Genomic DNA, 19,399 nt, shown 5'->3' on the forward strand with positions numbered 1-19,399 from the left:
TATAACAAGCAGCACTGATGATGAAAATCCTCAGAGAGAAGCAAGCGATACAGATTTGCCGTGGACTCGATGGGCTGAACGGCTTCTGTCGGCACGTGAATGACGTCACACGTCTCTGCCGTCCCTCTCCCTGTCTCTGTGACAGAGTGGTTGAGGGAGAAATAATGGCTCGTTTTGAATCCTCCCTTCCGCTTTGGACTGCCTGCAGCCCCGCAGCTCCTGGCTGTGGGGATGGTTCTCAGTGAGTGAGGGTTTCATTCGGAGTCGCTTCATCTGGGACAGTTGGGACTCAGATATTAACTGATGCCCGATTGCAGCAAAAAAACCGACGGCTCTGAAACAAAAGCCTTTCTGCTGGATTGTTCTGTGAAGATTGATTCTGAACATCAAATGGTCAGCACACAAATGCACTGATTTGAATTTTACTGAGGGAAGAGAGTCCACAGCCCATTTCTCTCTTTCCCACCAGCTTAGCACGTTTCTCTCTCTCAAATAATTGATATTTGGAGGAAGTTCGCAATCAAAGTTGCTAAGTTCCAGCGGCGCTCTTGCACCTGGCTGTGCCCGTGAGAGGAAGCTTCAGAGCATATCCGCATTTACATCCCGTCATAATGCCTGCAAGTGGAGGGAAATGGCTGAATACTCTGCCAATAGAGACAGCTCAGTCCACGGGGAAGGGATAAACAGCATCGTCCCGCGTGGGGACGTTCTGCCGATCAGACACAGTCCACTTCATCATTCAGATCATACCAGAGTGAGAACGCTCGAGAAGGCCAATCGGTCACTCGTACCTGTGCCAACTCGGGAGTTGCAAAAGATTGGTGAAAGTGGAATGTGGATTTGTTCACGTTTCAAGTGTTTCCATGAAGCAGGAAGCAGAAGAAGATACACAGTCAAGCGATTGAGATCTGACTACAGGGGCAGCAAATAAGTTGTACAGGGCAGAGGAAAGCTTTGAAGTATTGAATTCTGGTTAATGGGACGATCATGCTTTCACTCGGCCATGCAGCTACAAAAGAAACTATGTCAGTGTCTCTCAGCATTGTCATGTCACAGGCAAATATCGCCGTTATACTGCAGGAAATTCCTTTTTCCAATGTGAGGGTCGTCCCTATGCAAAGGGGTAGCTTATATATCGAATCCTTTTACATAAATAATTCCTCTTCACCTCAGTGCGTTGTATTGTCTCCTTTCCACTTTACCTGTCATTGTGCCTGCACTGAAGTTGATTTTCTCCTTCTGCGTGTCTTTTACAGTCTAGATGATGTCATGCAGTTGTATTGACCCATCTTCTGACAGAATTTTCCACTTCACTTCAGCCCGCCCTAACTTCGCTATCTGATACCAGTCCCGTTGTTTAGATGTTAATCGCTCGTCTCAGATCCAGCCTGCTCTCACCCAAAATAAATGGAAAACTCAGTCACACTGTGATCACTGCAATCCAGGGATATATTCATTCTAAGGTCATTGATAATTCGAAGGATAAAGTTAGGACTGCAGATGCTGGAGATCAGAGTTGGTAGTGTGATGTTGCAAAAGCACAGCAGATCAGGGAGCATCCGAGGAGCAGGAGTATTCAGGTTTCAGACTTAAGCCCTTCATCTGGAATAAGGCTTGTGAGTCGGGGCTGAGAGATAAAAGGAAATAGTGTGGGGTTCAGGGGAAATAGCTGGAAAGTAATAGATGGATGAATAGGAGGGAGAAGAAAATAGGTCAGAAATAGCAGTGATGGAAAGGGTTGTGAGGACGGTGCCGAGTTGAAGGCTTGGGCTTGGGGGAGGGGAAATGAGGTAACTGTTCAAATTCACATTTATCCCGTGTGGTGTTAGGGTCCCAAGCCGGTAGGTGTAGTGTTCCTCCTCCAGGTGTTGGGTGGTAACGGTTTGGCAGTGGCGAGGTCCAAGACCTGTATGTCTTTGATGGGGTAGGAGGGGGAGTTGAAGTGTTCAGCCACGGGATGGTGAAGTTGGTGGGTGCGGGTGTCCCAGAGATGTTCTCTGAAATGATCTGCAAGGTTTCCTGTCTCCCTGATGTAGAGGAGACTGCACTGGGCGCAACGGATTCAGTAGATGACATTGGTCGCTATAGAGGTGAATTTCTAATGGATGTGGAATGATCCATTCGGGCCTTGGCTGAGGTGAGGGGAGTGGTGTGGGTGCAAGTTTCACCCTTCCTTTGCTGGCAGTGAAAGGTGCCAGGAGAGGGTTGTGGGCTGGTGGGGGCATGTGTGGACCTGAAGAGGGGGTAATGGAGGGAATGGTCTTTACGGAATGTTGGCAGGGCTGGGCAGCGAAATATATCTCTGGTGATGGTGTCTGTTTGGAGGTGGCATCAGTGGCAGAATATGATGCGTTTATGCGGTGTTTGATGGGATGTTAGGTGAGCACCAGGTGGTTCTGTCCTTGTTGCGTTGAGAGGCGTGGCTTCAAGGGTGGTGGTGTGTGAAATGGAGGTGTTGAACTAGAGGGCGCTGTCAACCACGTGGGAAGGCAATTTGTGATCGTGGAAGAAGGAGACCAACTGGCTCTTTCTGAGGTGAAATGGGTCATCCTGGAAACATATGTGCTGGAGGTGGAGGAATTGGGAATAAAGAATGGCGTTCTTACACGAGATAGGGTTGGAGGAGATGTAGACTAGATACATGTGGGAGTCGGTGGGCTTGTAGTATATGTCTGTAATTCGTCAGTTGCCAGAGTCGGTGATGGAGAGGTCCAGGAAGGTGAGGGAAGTTGCTAAGAGGATCCAGAAAAATTTGAGGTCGGAGTGGAAGGTGTTGGTAAAGTTGGTGAGCTATGCAACCTCCTCGTTGGAGCACCAAGTGAACCCAAACATTCATCAATGTAGCGCAGGAACAGGTGGAGGATGGTGCCTGTGTAATTGTGAAAGATGGACAGTTCCGATTATCTAACAAACAGGCAGGCATAGCTAGGTCGTATGTGGTGCCCATGGCTACCAGCGTCAATGGAGGAAGTGGAAGAATTGGAAAGAATTGTTGATTGTGAGGACCAGTTCAGCCAAGTGGATGAGGTTGTCGGTGGAAAGGTACTGTTTGGGATAGTGTGAGATTAAGAAATGGAAGGCTTGCAGACTTCTGTCATGGCAGATGAATTTGTACAGGGACTGGATGTCCATGGTGAAGATGACGTATTGGGGGCCAGGGAAATTAAATTCTTGGAGGAGGTGAAGTGTATAGGGGTGTCACGAATGGAAGTGGGCATTTCCTGAAGTTGTGAGAGAGGATTGTGTCTTGGTAGGAAGAGATTATTCGGATGGGACATGCTCAGGATGAGACAATACGTCGACTGGGGCAGTCAGCTTTGTGAATCTTAGGAAGGAGGTAGAATCGGGGAGTGCGCGGTTCAGGGACAATGAAGTTGGAGGTTGTGGATGGGAGATGCCCAGAGGTGATGAGATTGTGGTTGGTCTGGGAGATGATGGTTTGGTGAGGGGAGGAGAGTTTGTGAGCGTGGTCTGTAGGAGGAGGTGCCTGTGAGTTGGCACCTGGCTTCAGCTTTGTTCCTCTGCCCGACTCACAAGCCTTATTCATGATGAATGGCTTATGCTTAAATCGTCCATTCTCCTGCTCCTCAGATGTTGCCTGACCTAGTGTGCTTTTCCAGTACAACTCTCTCCACTCATTCATTATTACTGTCTCATTTCACACTACCAGATCCATGCTGTCTGTATGAATCTCATGAGCACTGTTCTCATGGACTGTGACAAAATCTGCCAATCTGAAACAAAAACAGAAATTGCTGTAAAATCACAGGTGAGCTGGCAGCATCTGTGCAGATGAATCACAGTTAACGTTTCACATCCATTGGGTCCGTCTCTCCACAGATGCTGCCAGACGTCCCGAAATATTCCAGCAACGTCTATTTTTGTTTGATTTTCAACATCAGCAATTTTTTTCATTTTTGTTTTCTTATTTTCTGATAATATGATTTGGCTAAAGATTACGTTAAATGTTTTAAATATGACTGTGATGGTACGGCCAGATTCCACCAGCGGCTACTTTTATTTGGTTCACGTGACCAATGCCTTTCCACTTGGTCACCGCGCCCTACAGCTGCACTGCATATAAATTGACAAAATTGTGGCATTCTCTCGGATTGGTAATCAGGAGCGAGATTGATTGAAATTATTGAAAATTTCAGATAAACTGATTAATTACGGGATATAAAACGGGAAACTGAAAGGGAAAGAGAGAACAGCGAATGATAATTTTTTGACAAAACTGAAGTACAATTGCTCAAGAATCAGAAAGTGCTTTCATCCACAAACATACCATAATATGGAATGTAATGTTTGGGACAACCAATGCAAGCAGATAGCAAAATCTTAGTTTTAAAGTCTTGCTGCAACTGTTTTGGTTTTATTGAACGCACACATGGGATTAAGTGCTGTAATGGTCCCCGAAAATGGAATAGGAAATCCTTGCCTTTGAGGATACGTGGGGAATGTTCACTGATTCATCAGTGAAACATGTGTAAACTGTGTAACATGAAACCAGTTCAACATCTATTTTCCCGGAATTTAACGCAGTACACATGGGAAAGGCTATCCATCTGCTGAAAAATCACCTTCGGCTCTCTCTCTACAGATGTCTCTTCGCGTTTTAGATACTTGCAGTATGTTTGTTCATCAAGGAGTCATTATCCAGAAAAGGTTGTTTCTCAATCCACAAACACGGGTATTTTCCCATAAACTTGGCTTTGCTCAATATCACCTTCTGTCCGTATCCCACAACAGGACGATAAATTGAATCTGCTCCATGTGAGGCTCAAACTTAAAACCTCGGCACAGCACAGCCCACTAGACTGGAACAGAGATACCGAGCACTGGTTACCTGCAGCACAGGAGCAACACATTAATGCTTCCCTCCACATTCCTGGTTTTACCTTAACATTTGGGAAACCGAGTTTCTCTGATTTCATGTCTAGTAACGGGGATTATATGATCATCTTCACCAGTGGTTCTGTCCCCGAGTCAGGAAAGTGGTGAGGTACTCATTGTAAAGATGGGTAGATTGATGAAATGTACAATTTCATCTTTTGCCTTCACTAACCCATGAGCTTTTTATTATGTTTTGCATCTGCAGAAATCTTAAAATCTTCATCTTGAACAGACTCAATGACAGATCTCCATTGTGTGTCTGGCATCAAATTTCAAAGTGTAAACCCCCTCTAAATTCTTCCACCGCAGTCCGCTGTTTAGGAAGTGTTCCTGTTGTGGGAATTGCACTTCCCAGTGTGTCACTTGCTGCTCCGAGCATGCGCTCTGGCAATGCACTCATTTTCCTTCTGACACTGGCTCACTGTGTTGCTGTGATCATGCAGTGACTTGGTGTCGCATAGCGCAGGAAAATGATACAGGTCAAGGTTTTTGCATTGTTGACTTCAATTGTCAGTTTAGCCTTATTTTGGATTTTGAAATTGTCTGTTCTGCACACAAGTGCGTGTCAAAAACATCTGAGCGGTAGTTAGGTGATCCGTGTAATGTCATTGAGGACTATGCACTCTCCTCCAGTCTGGAAATCAATTCCTCACAGGCAATCTAATAGACAATAGACAGCAGGTGCAGGAGTAGGCCATTCTGCCCTTCGAGCCAGCACCACCATTCATTATGATCATGGCTGAACATCATAAATCTGTATCCTTTTCCTGCCTTATCCCCATAACCCTTGATTCCACTATTCTTAAGAGCTCTATCCAACTCCTTATTGAAAGAAAACCTTCTGCTGTCTCGGGTTCTTCATTCCGTTGATTTCAAATCTTCACAGAATTCAACAGACCTTGCTACATATTCATTTCCTCATTTTTGTTCAGATCATTATGTGCATAGTGTGACTGTGGGAGTGCACTTGTCCCACATCCCAGGGGTCAGACCATAGTCTTGGAACCATACTGTGTTATTTATCATTTCACCAATACCAGCGAGAAATGTCTGCTGCTCTGATTAATTTACGCAATTCAATTATTTATAACGTCATAGCCTGCATGACACCAGCAGCGAGGTGGCCGAGTGGTTAAGGCGATGGACTGCTAATCCATTGTTCTCTGCACGCGTGGGTTCGAATCCCACTCTCGTCGCTGTCATGGTTCTCCTTGCAGATGATCTCAGCTGTCATGTTGAAACTGGAACTCCAATGGTCAGCTAACATGCATCGTCGCTATTACAGAATCTCAAAGAATGGTTTTAGCCTGTTGACTAAACTGCATTGAAATGTCGGTTGCATTGGGATAATGAAAAGGAGGGCGTTTTTCTTTTTCAAGTCAAGTTGCTGTGAACGTTTTTTCGTATGAAAGGCAACCAGGAAAATCAAATAACGAGAGCTGCGAAGTGCATGTTTACGCAAAGGGAATCTTAATGAATGTTTTGTCAGATGAAATCTGGAGGAGGTTGAGTAGAAGTAATTCATCCTGGTGAGAAGAGCACAGCGAGACAGCACAAAATAATGGAGATATTTCAAAATGGGCAGGGCGTGGGATTAGGTTAACTGAGAAATGGCTGTAAATGCACAGTGGTGAATTGCTGATGTGGGTACCGTGCATGGGCACGGAGAGACTTACACATTGGTCTCGCCCTCGCCCCTTGCTCTCGCCGTTGATGAATACTGGACATAAGGCACAGATAAAGACAAGATGTGGGAAGTAAGCCCCCTCTCGTTATGCACACACTGGATGCATCACATTGAACTATGAACAACTGGAGAAATCAACATGTTTCCTATAGTGAGTGAAACTAAACTGTGGATCAATAACCGCAGATTCATGCACCATAAACATAAAAAAATGATTTAAAATGTAGGGTTTAGGATTGCTCGCTGAACTGTAGCTTGGACATCCAGACGTTTCATTACTTGGCTAGGTAATATCATCATCAGTGGTAAATTCCAAGAGAAGTGAAGCTGTTGTCCCCTGCTTTCTATTTATATCTTTCTCCTGGATGGGGTTCTTGGGGTTTGTGGTGATGTCATTTCCTGTTCGTTTTCTGCAGGGTTGACAGATGGCATCTAGATCTATGTGTTTGTTTGTGGCATTGTGGTTGGAGTGCCAGGTCTCTAGGAATTCTCTGCCATGTCTTTGCTTAGCCTATCCCAGGAGAGATGTGTTGTCCCAGTCGAAATGGTAGTATTTGTAATCCGTGTGTCGGGCTACGAGGGTGAGTAGGTCGTGTCTTTTTGTGGCTAGCTGGTGTTCGTATATCCTGGTGGCTAACTTTCTTCCTGTTTGTCCAACGTAGTGTTTGTGGCAGTCCTTGCATGGAATTTTGTAGATGACGTTCGTTTTGTCCAGGGGTCGTACTGGGTCTTTTAAGTTTGTTAGTTTTTGTTTGAGAGTGTTGGTGGGTTTGTGTGCTACTAGGATTCCGAGGGTTCCTAGTAGTCTGGCTGTAATTTCTGAAACTTCTTTGATGTATTGTAAGGTGGTTAGGGTTTCTGGCTGTGATTGGTCTGCTTGTCGTGGTTTGTTCTTGAGGAATCTGCGGACTGTATTTTTTGAGTATCTATTCTTCTCGAATACGTTGTTTCGGTGGTTCTCCTCTGTTTTCCGAAGTTCGTCTGTGCTGCAGTGTGTGGTCTCTCGTTGGAATAATGTTCTGATATAGCTTTGTTTGTGTGTGTTGGGATGGTTGCTGGTGTTGTTAAGTATTTGGTCAGTGTTTGTCAGTTTTCTGTATACGCAGGTTTGCAGTTCTCCGTTGTCCTTTCTTTCTCCTGTGACATCAGGAATGCCAGTTTGCTGTCGGTATCTTCCTCCTTGGTGAACTTTATGCGGTGAGGGCGTTGTTGATGTTAAATGTCTCTTCTATCTTGTTTCGTTTTGTGATGACAAAGGTGTCATCTACGTAGCGGACCCAGATTTTAGTTTGATTGTTGGTAGGGCTGTTTGTTCCAGTCTTTGCATTACCGCTTCAGCTCTGAATCCTGATAGCGGAGATTCCATGTGTGTGCCGTTGGTTTGTTTGTAGACTATGTTGTTGAAAGTGAAGTGGGTGGTGAGGCACAGGTCCACTAGCTTCATGATATCTTCGTTGGTAATGTGATTGATGGTGCTTGGTATGTGTGATGTTCTCTTCTAAAAGTGTGGTAAGTGTTTCCTTTGCCAGGTCGATGTTGATGAAGGTGAACAGTGCTGTTATGTCGAATGAGATCATTGCTCCATCTTCCACTATTTTGGTATTTTTGATGATTTTTAGGAATTCGTGGGTGGAGCCGGTGGTGTGCTCTGACTCTTCTATGAGGTATTTCAGTCTTGCGTGCAGTTCTTTGTCCAGTCTGTAAGTCGGTGTCCCGGGTAATGAGACTATGGGTCTGAGGGGGGCTCCTGGTGTATGGATCTTTGGTAGTCGGTTCGACTTGGGCAACATATTGATCCTGGGAGAGTCGAAGCAAAGACATACCAGAGAATTCCCAGAGTCCTGGCACTCCAACCACAACGCCATCAACAATCACATAGATCTATATGCCATCTATCAACCCCGCAGAAAACGAACAGGAAATGACATCAGCACAAACCCCAGGAACCCCATCCAGGAGAAAGATATAAATAGAAAGCAGAAGACAACAGCTTTGCTTCACTTGGAGGTCGCCACTGATGATGTTACCTAGCCAGGTAATGAAACGTCTGGATATCAAATCTACAGCTCAGCGAGCAAACCCACACCCTAAACCTCAACCTGAGCTACAAACCTTCACAAACCTTGCGATTAAAGTGTCTTTATACGCATATCGTTAATAGACTTTTCGTGATAATACCCGTGTGGTTGAAAGAAGAAGACACCACATTTCAAGATGGATGACAACGTTACCAATTTTGTTTTGAAATTGAGATCTATTTGATCATTTTACACAGTGAACAAGTTCATTTTAAATAATGCAAACCACATTCTCTCACCTGGAATAAAAGTGTGATTTCAATATCAACATTTTCCTTGCTAAGTCGCAGTTACTCAACATGAAAAATAGGATGTAATTTTTATTAAGCATACATCAATTAGCACCATTATCTTACTTGGGATTGACTGCAGTATGCACATGCTAAATAAGGTTTAAGGAAGAATGACTTTTGGAAATAATGATCCGGTGGTGACGAAAAATAATATTAGGTTCTCATGATGCGGATATTCCACCAATGGCTCCAGTGGTGGAAATGTTCAGTGGGCAGTATTTCTATGATGGCATAGAGGTATGTGAGCTGCCAGGGATGGGAGCTCCCAATTCATCTGGAGCAGGGCCTTTTGACGTGGACCAGGGAGTATTGTGACATCAGTCTGGGAGTTCCAACCATACCTGGAGCAGCTTCTGTTGACATGGAGCAGCAGGGAGCATTGGCACATCCGAATGCAAGATCTAACCTCATTTGGAGCAGCATCAGTTGGCATGGAGCAGGAAGCTTTGCGAGATCCATCTGGGAGCTCCACTCTCACCTGGAGAATCATTTAATGACATGTAGCAACAGGGAGCATTCGGACATCAAAGTGATAGATCCAAAACAACTGGACTGCTTCTATTGACATGGAGGAGGGAACATTGGGACATCAGACTGGGAGCTCCAACCTCACAAGGACCAGCGTTTAACGACATGTAGCAGCTGGGAGCATTGGGACATCAGAGTGGTAGGTCTAACCTGAATTTCACACCTTCTACTGAGATGGAGCAGGGAGCATTGGGACATCAGACTGGGAGCTCCAACTTCAAGTAGAGCCGCTTCTATTGACATGGAGCAGCAAGGAGCATTGGAACGTCAGGTTGGGAGCTCCAACATCACCTGTAGAAGCTTGTATTTACATGGAAGAGGAGGGAGGATTGGGACATTAGGCTGGGGGAAAGGATATTCAACTATTTTAATCTAAAGTAAAATATGTTTCAACACCTCAGATGTTAATTGATTTATGAAGAAACTTTCCCGGGAAAATAATTAATTCTTTCGATAGTAAAGACAAGTCCTGCAAATATTCAACTCAGGATAATGCATTGGTACAGACAGAAATGGGAGTGATGTTTCATGTCTTTGTCTTTTCTTTTCTGGCCGACTCTGCACTGGTTTACATCACCGGAAGGACGTTTTCACTCATTTCCTGCAAATACGGACAGGTCATTAACGTAATCTAAATCTGAAAATTAATGGGAATATGCGGTGTTATGATTAGGCTGGAGTTTACCTCAAATTATGGTGAAAACGTAGCAAAGTCAGTTGCAATTTCCAAGATCAGCAGTGACGTCATTGACTGGCTGATCAGATTGTGAATGGTCGTTTTTTGAGCACAATTTGAAGTAAATCAATGATGGTGATTATCTTGGTTCTTTGATCACCTTGTGACTGTTTCTGCTATTGCTCATGTCGTTGTTAACACCACAGCTCTGCAGCGTGTAAACTCTCAGCTGTGCATCTGGCCGCTGGTACAACCATTTGTATAGCTGACTCCGGATCAGGCGGTTGTAGGTTCGACTTTTACTTTCCGCAAGCGCATTATGGAGATTGATCACAAATCTAACCTAATGATTTTTGTTATGCTGAGGTGGGTAATATTTGAAATTTTCATCTCCACGAACGAAAATTCCTTCACTGTCTTCGACCAGTTAAACATTACCAAGAGCTGTCAGAGTAAAAATCACACTGCACCAGATTGTATCGAACAGACGTATTTGGAAGCACCAGTGTTCCATGCACTGCTTCTTCATCAGGTGTTTGTCAACTGTTGGAATCTAAAATGGCTTTGTGTGATTATTAAATGTATCCACCCCAATCCAACACCAACACCTCCACGTCATGGGTACCGTCGACAGCACGAACGGTCGGTTAAAGTCCAGATGATCTTCAAAAGATCGCGCATATTGACACACACACCACGTTTCTGCAGAAAAAACACCCACCAGATGTGGGACCGGCTCTCCGAAAGCTAGTGCTTCCAAATAAACCTGCTGGACTGTGCCCTGGTTTTGTGTAATTTTTATCTTTGTCTATCCAACTCAAACACTGGCACTTCCATATCATAGACAACACCAGTCATGTCCCAGCGCCGTCAGAGAAGGCAATCCTGGAATAGCCCAATACATTGCTCATAGGTACGTTTCGTTTTCAGAAATCAACCCACTCAACCGCTGCAGCTCCTGTGTATGAAAAGCACAGAAAAGAAATAGCTGAGACTCAGTTTTGACAATATTTTGAAACTCTTTGGGAAGTGGAATCTCAGGAAAATGAAGGATTAACTGTCTGACTGTGCAGAGAGAGGGAAGGCACTTTTCCCTTATTTGATGAGCTGGGGTATTGACTGATCTAAGGCATGAAACAGATTCCTGGTAGAGCTGCTCTCTCTGCATCAGGAACAAGAAGTCCTGATTTTTTAAACGGTAATGAAACCCAGGCCACTCAGTTAAAGCGCTGAATACTAACCACTAGACCACCAGGGATGAGGGCAGAAGCAGTTGCACCGTTTCTTCATAACACGGTTTTTGGAATTATGTCACTGCAGATATGGTTCCCCTCAAAAATGATTGAATTACTGAGTATTTACAGCACAGAAATGGGTCCCATCATCTCATTTCCCAGCACTTGGTCTGTAACCTTGTGAACTCTGACGTTTCATTTGAATGATAATTTCTCTGGAACGTTTTAATCTCGTAAAACACAATAAATGGGATTAAAGTTTGAGATGGGAACTGAATCCCATTTTTACCCATAGACTGAAGCACGCAGACACATTTCCCCAAGTGTGACACAGGCCTCGGGAGAAAACAAGCAGAAAGTAAGATTTCACCGACTTGTCTGATGTTGTCCCACTTCTGAGTTCAACACCAATGGCTGGTTACAGCAAAGAAAGGAAGCATTCATCTCCTCCCGTCCCAGTGTTCCTTACCCATTGTTTCCCCATTACTCTGTCGTTTATACTGCCGTTCTTGCTGCCAAACGTGATCACTGCTCACGCCCGCTATTTCCTGTCCTGTCTAACGTTTTGCCTCAAGTTCTTGGAATGAAAAACAGGAATGGCCTATTTCAAGAACTTTTCTAGCTTACAAGGACAGTGTTATCACCACTGAGCAAGCACATTGCCAGCTCAGAGAGAAGGTCTCATCCTTTAGAAACTGAAAGACAAAGATGATTGGATATCCTCAGTATTGTAAACCAAGCAACAAGACTGGAATAGGGCCGAGGGGTTCACGCAGAGAAGGATGGGAGAAATAGAATGGCGAATCTCATGGTGTCCTGGGTGATGTTGACAGAAATCATCCCTGGTAGTATAGTGATGAGGATTCAGTGATTTCACTGTCATGGCTTGTTAAAGGTTAACCTTTACAGTTATCAACATGAAATACGGCTTGATATTTCGAAGCAGAATGATGTTGTGCAGCAGACAGACTCGTTTCCCTGCATGACCTAATGAGAGAGCTCAGAAGAGCCAGGAGGAGACATGAGAGCCACGAGGAGATATTAGAAGTTGTTCGCGGATAGGGTCAGGGTTAACCCTCAGGCTTTCCATAGGTATGTCAAGAATAAAAGAATGACGAGAGTTAAATGAGGTCCAATCAAGAATAATAGTGGGAAGTTGTGTGTGGAGTCAGAGGAGACATGGGAAACACTAAATAAATATTTTTCGACAGTGTTCACTATATAAAAAGAAAATGTTGACGAGGAAGATACAGAGATACTTGCATCTAGACTCGAAAAGATTGAGGCTCACAAGGAAGAGATATTAGAAATACTGCAGAGTGTGAAAATAGAGAAGTCCTCTGGGCCGGATGGGATCTATCCTAGGATCCTCTGGGAAGCAAAGGAAGAGATTGCCGAGCCTGTGCCATTGATCTAGAAATCATTGTCTACAGGAGCAGTGCCTGAGGACTGGAGGATAGCAAATGTGGTTCCCTTGTTCAAGAAGGGTAGTAGAGACAACCCTGGTAATTACAGACCAGTGAGTCTCACTTCAGTTGTTGGTAAAGCGTTGGAAAAGGTTATAAGAGATAGGATTTATAATCATCTATAAAAGAATAATCTGATCAGGGACAGTCAGCACGGTTTTGTAACGGGTAGGTTGTGCCTAACGAAACTTATGATTTTTTTGACAAAGTGACCAAACAGGTGGATGAGAGGAAGCAGGTTGATGTGCTGTATATGGATTTCAGCAAGGTGTTCCATAACGTTCCCCACGGTCGGCTGTTATACAAAATGCTTAGGAATGGGATTGTGGCAGACACAGCAGTTTGAATCAGTAATTGGCTCGCTGAAAGACAACCGAGGGTTGTAGTTGATGCAACATGTTCATCCTGGTGTCCAGTTACTAGCGGCATTCCGCAAGGGTCGATATTCGGTCCACTGCTATTCGTCATTTTTATAAATGACCTGGATGAGGGATTAGAAGGGTGGGTTAGTAAATTTGCGGACAGCACTACGGTCGGTGGAGTTGTGGATAGTGACGAAGGATGTAGTAGGTTGCAGAGAAACATAGTTACGATGCAGAGCTGGGCTGAGATGTGGCAAATAGAGTTTAATGTGGACAAGTGTGATGTGATACACTTTGGTTGGAGTAATCGGAATGCAAAGTACTGGGCTAACGGTAAGATTCTTGGGAGTGCAGACGAGCAGAGAGATCTCGGTGTCCATGTACACAGATCCCTGAAAGTTGCCACCCTGATTGACAGGGTTGTTAAGAAGGAAAACAGAGTTTTGGCCATTATTAATAGAGGAATTGAGGTCTGGAATCAGAAGGTTATGCTGCAGCTGTACAAAGATCTGGTACGGCCACATTTGAAGTATTGTGAACAGTTCTGGTCACCGCATTTTCAGAAGGATGTTGACGCTTTGGAAAGGGTGCAGAGGGAATATTCTAGCACGTTGCCTGGTATGGAAGGAATGTATTACGAGGAAAGACTGAGGCCCTTCAGGCTGTTCTCGTTAGAGAGAAGAAGATTGAGAGGTGACTTAATTGAGATTTAGAAGATAATCAGAGGGTTAGATAGAGTGGACAGGGAGAGTCTTTTTCCAAGAATGGGGACGGCAAACACGAGTGGTCATAACTTTAAAGTGAGGGGAGATAGGTATAAGACAGATGTCAGAGGTAGTTTCTTTACTCAGAAAGTAGTTAGGGCATGGAAAGCTTTGCCTGTAACGGTGGTAGATTCGCCAAGATTAAGTGCAATTACATCGTCATTGGAGAGGCATATGGACGTACATGGAATAGTGTCGATGGGATGGGCGTCAGATTAGTATGACAGGGCGGCGCAACATCGAGGGCCGAAGGGCCTGTACTGCGCTGTAATATTCTATGTTCTATATGCTGCAGTTCCACATCAGCAATGTCATCGGCAATTTCCTGACGTTCAATCAGTTTAAAACAAGAACGGAGGGGGAGTCAGGAAAACGGAAGGGGAATAGTGGTTTGTGAGAGTTAACTACATGCCTCGTGGAGCCAGGTACAATGTAGATACTGAATATCGGTTTTCCTGTTTACCTTGGTATACTGATCACTACGGATCAATGACCCAATATTGTCTGCCCTTTGTGTGTTGTTCTTTGTACATTTCACCTCGGTTCAGTGCTCCGGGGGACCACGCTTTTTTAAATTTGGCACATTTTACTCAGGTCGGTTTTGCAGCTTAATATTAAGGCCAACAAGTTTAGGAACAAATAGTCACCATTCAGACCATCAAGTCTACTCCGCTATTGAATGGTTTCATATCTGATCTGATAACCTTGAACTGCACTTTCTTGCCTTTCCCCATAATGCTTGATGTCTTTGCTGCTTGAAGATCTGCCGATCTCAGCCTCATTACACCTAATGACACTTCCTCAACAGCCTTCTGCTACAAGAAAGTCCACTGATACAGAACTATCTGAGAGAATAAATGCTTCTTCATCTCTATTTTAATTGTGAGATCGGCATTCTAACACAAAGTTAGAAATCACACAACACCAGGTCATAGTCCAACAGGTTTAATGCAAGCAATAGCGTTTGGAGAGCAACTCCTTCATCAGGTGGCTGTGGAGTACACAGTGGTAAGATACAGAATTTATAGCGAAAGGTTACATTGTAATGTCACTGAAATTATACATTGAAAAATACCTTGATTGCTTGTTAAGTCTTCCATCTGTTAGAATGACTATGTAAGGTGCATTTCTTTGTTATGTAAATCGAAAAACGTTCTTTTAACAGTTACATTCTCAGGTGGACTTTACGAATTAGTGTCAGCACAGATAATATGTTGAAGGGATTAGTCCCTTTGTGCTGCGTCCTTGCCATAATGTTTAGACTGACTCTAATCTAAAAAAAAGCAACACGCTGCAGGCAAGAATGCCTTAAGACATGGTACATTGGTGAAGCTGAGCAGAGGCCACCACAACGGAATGGGCGCTGCACATTAATCAACAGACAGGTGTGCCACTTCTCAGTTGGAGAGCACTTCAGTGACCCAGGACATTCGACCTCGGATCTTTGGGTGACAATCCTCCAAGGCGGTCTTCGGAACAGGCAGCAGCTAAAAGTGCCCCCACAGAGACTGATAGCTAAATTCGGTACCCATGGTCATTGGGTTCATGTCACAGTACAGGTGATCCCATTGCCATATCTACAAACAGAGACCCTCCTACACACACACACACACACACACACACATCCGTCTGTGGAGTGAAATTGTACTTCCAGAGTTACATTGTACTTTGCTCAAAAACTGCATGAATCCATGTAAGTCTCTGGTAACTCATTTTTATAAATTAGAATCAGTCTAAACATTATGGAACAGACAGCAGCAGAGGGGGGCAAAACACTAGTTGTTAAACTTCACCTGAGAATAAAATTTTAAAATAAAAATGTTTTGCGCTTTGCATATGAAAGAAGTGAAGCTAATATGGTCATTCTATCATTTCGGAGACTTAGCAAACAATCAAGGTATTTTTCAATGTACAATTTCAGTTACATCACACTGTAAACATATGCTATAAATTTTGTGATTTACAACTGTGGACTCCACAATCACCTGATGAATGAGCAGTGGTCCGAAGGCTAGTATTTCCAATTAAACCTGTTGGACTATAACCTGGGGTTGTATGATTTTCAAATTTGCATACCCCAGTCCAAAACCGGCATCTCCACGTCATTCGATACGAGGTGCTCTGGTCACAGAACCAAACTCTCTGCATCCAACTCATTAAATCCTTGAAAATACCTCTATGTTTCAATAAGGATCATTTTGTAGTACTGAGTCTCAGCAGGCAAAGGCAACTGATTTCAGCGTTTCTTCCCATTTGATTTCATCTCCTCTATGAAATTCTCACTGACTCTGACAGAACTGCTACCTTTGCTGTTTTGTAATGTCAGGAACTCATGTTCAATTTCAGATTTCCATAAGGAACAGCATTTTTTTTTTCCCTGACTGGAAATCAACATTGGGAAATAGCAGTGAGACAGCTGCATTTCAGCACGTTCGCACCAAGGACGACATATGCAATGCTTGGAGCTTTTCTTGATGACTTTGTTTTTGCCTGTTTTGTTCAGTTGAAAAATGACAGTTTTTGAGTTTTTAAAAGCATGGCGAATGGTCCTTCAGCCTATTGCATCATTATCAGTTATCAAATATTTGGCTTGGAAACACAGTTTTCAGACGTGACTCGTCGCCTGGTGTGTTCTAACATTTCAAGTCTTAGATAAATTGTTATTCAATTTCTTAAGGACTTGAGTGGAACAAGATACATCTCTGTGAACGAACAGTCCTGAAAGACAAACTCTTTCTCGGAGCCATTTGTCAGTTTTCCTCATGATGCTGTTGAAAATATTTCTGCGCTCACATCTGAATTGGTTTCCCCTGTTTCTTCCTCAGCTTCCTCCTTCTTTCTATTAAATGGTTTAGACTCCAGTACAGACACAAGGTGCAGGTTGCGGAAGTCACGTTTTTGTACTTTCATTAACACTGTCTCGCCGGGAGCTGCAGACCTTCCCCACGCTGATTCAGACAGCTCTGTCCTTCCTGTGACATTTCCCATGGAGAATGGAAGGACAGGCATTAATAACCCACACTTGGAAACGGAGCGACAGTTTTAAAACATTTACAGTGCCCCAGCCAGGAATTGAGTTCTTAACTCCCGCATGACATACGGCGACACTAACCACTATACTAGCAAGGAGAACAGTTTCAAAGGAGACACTTCAGCCCGTTGTGGTTGCATTTGTCAAAAGCAACTGCTTCACGACCTGAATGCTTTAGCCCATAGCCTTCCAGGTATTGGCAGATCATATTCACATCTGCATATTCCTTCAGGTTATAAGGGTTGCTGCCTCTCTGACCCTGACAGAAAGTGTGTTCCAAATTCGAACACCCGCCGGCCTATACCACTTTTCTACACATCTACTTAAACCTTTCTGTCTTTCTCATTAAATTTCTGCCCCACTGTAATCGTTCTTTCCATTGATGGGAAACCCTTCTTTCAGTCTACCATGTCCATACCCCTCACAAACTCCTCTGCACGGTGACAAACAACCCCAGTTTGTCCTGTCTCCCTTCATGACTGAAACTCTTCAGCCTAGACACTATCCGAGTGAATCTCTCCTGCAACTTTCCCAGTGCGATCACATCCCTGGACAATTCTAGCAATGAGCCGAATGAACATATTTCCATTCTGTAACAGCATCGGGGGTGGCACTGCAGCATTTATTGCCTTCCGGTTTGGAGTCACGTGGACGCCACACCAGATAAGGACGCGAGTTTCCTTCCCTCAAGGACGTCAGTGAAACAGATGGGTTTTTCAGACATCGTATTCTTAATTCTAGGCATTTATTGCATTCACATACTATCATCGTCGTGGTGTGGTGGGAATCGAAGCCGTCTCCACAGAACATTACCTGACTTTGCTGTGTGAAAAATCCAGTGATAATTCCACTAGGCAATCGCAGAAAGCCCTCATGGGGGATCTTTTCCAATAGAGTTTCTTTCCCCCAGTTATTCCTTATGCCCTTTTATTGAGCCTCACGCTCCAATAATCTCTGGTCCATGTCAGTAAAAGCTGCTAAAAGAGAATTGATCTCACAGCCACGATATCCAAACGGATCGAATTATTTGAAGGTGCCAATGAAGAGATTGGGGCAACAGTGAGTGCAACGGCACAGACTGGATGGTATCAACGTGAAAGTGTATGTTAGATTGTGCAATGCCTCAGTCAAATGGGATGAGAACAAAATTCTATGGAAAACAGATCATCACCTCGGAAAATATTATCTTGTAAAAACGTTTAATTTCTGACCGTGTTTCACCAAAAGTAAAACTTTGAGAGAACTGACCGCCATGATGTGGATTCTAGCCGAGGTCGCTGCAATCACAATGCAGAAGGCGAACTACTAAATGGTTACAGCACTCCACAGACCACACTTGTAAACTGCAACCAGGATGGTAGCAGAGGAAATGTCAGGAAGAATGTACAATATAAGGACTTAGCGATAGGCATGTGGGAACGCAGAATGAACCGAATCTTTAACTTTAGCATCCCCAGAGACTGTGGAGATTCCATGAATGAGAGCACAGGAGAATGGGCTTAATGAAACTCTCCAAACTTTAGGGACAGTGCAGAATATTGTTGAAACGTATGCTTCAATCGCATTATATTTTAACATCGGCTACTTCATCACTTTGCCCACACAAGGCAGGACCAACTGCTACAGGCAATCACACATAATCCCAGTTCCAGACCCGGATTCAGAGAAACTCTGTGAAGCATGGACGAAGATCCAATTGGAAACTGGGATGGAATGACAGGAGAGAGGCGCATGTATTTCCGAGGTTGGGACAGCTCCTGGTCAAAAGCGGGGCGGAAGGGAATACTTGCCCCATTTATAATATTATGACCATAAACAGTACATGTTGCTGAGACAGCCGATTGGCGCACCCAAAGCGTGTGGAGACTTTAACTTTCGGTTGGCAAGGTGCGAAATTTCATTTTCCTGTTTGGATCAGTGGTTTTGACATTGGCATCTGCTTTTGTTCGCATCAACTCAGAATCAGCTTCTTGTTCCCAATAAATACTGCAACCTGGAGAAGGTGGTGTTGTGGTTATAGACTGAACTAGTCATCCTTGGGGACTCAGACGCGGTACTGGTAATGTTAAAGTTCGATGAATAAAACCTGGAATGGAAGCCTGACCTCAGGAACAGAGAACATGCCTTTAATTTCCTGCAATCCCATTCATGCATGTTACTTATACAGGGGATGCTACCATCTTTACCCAATCCTGCCTACTTGTGTCTCCAGGACCTGAACGAAATAGCTGACCCTTGATCCGAGAATGACGACCCTGTGGGAAAGCAGGCCATTCGGCCCTTCCAGTCGACACCATCTCTCTGAAGAACATCCTAGCAGACACACACTCCATAACTATTCCGTTCCCCTTCATTTCCCATGGCTGATCCCAGCACCTTGCAC

The 19,399-nt window shown here is 44.1% G+C and overlaps 1 non-coding gene across 1 annotated transcript; it reads left to right on the forward strand.

Moving 5' to 3' along the window:
* Positions 1-6,010: 6,010 nt before the first annotated feature.
* trnas-gcu (transfer RNA serine (anticodon GCU)) lies at positions 6,011-6,092 on the forward strand. Its single transcript has one exon. It is a non-coding gene; the product is annotated as a tRNA-Ser (tRNA).
* The last annotated feature ends 13,307 nt before the right edge of the window (positions 6,093-19,399 follow it).

Source organism: Chiloscyllium punctatum, chromosome 28 (assembly GCF_047496795.1).
Source record: "Chiloscyllium punctatum isolate Juve2018m chromosome 28, sChiPun1.3, whole genome shotgun sequence".
Classification (NCBI taxonomy): Eukaryota; Metazoa; Chordata; class Chondrichthyes; order Orectolobiformes; family Hemiscylliidae; genus Chiloscyllium; species Chiloscyllium punctatum.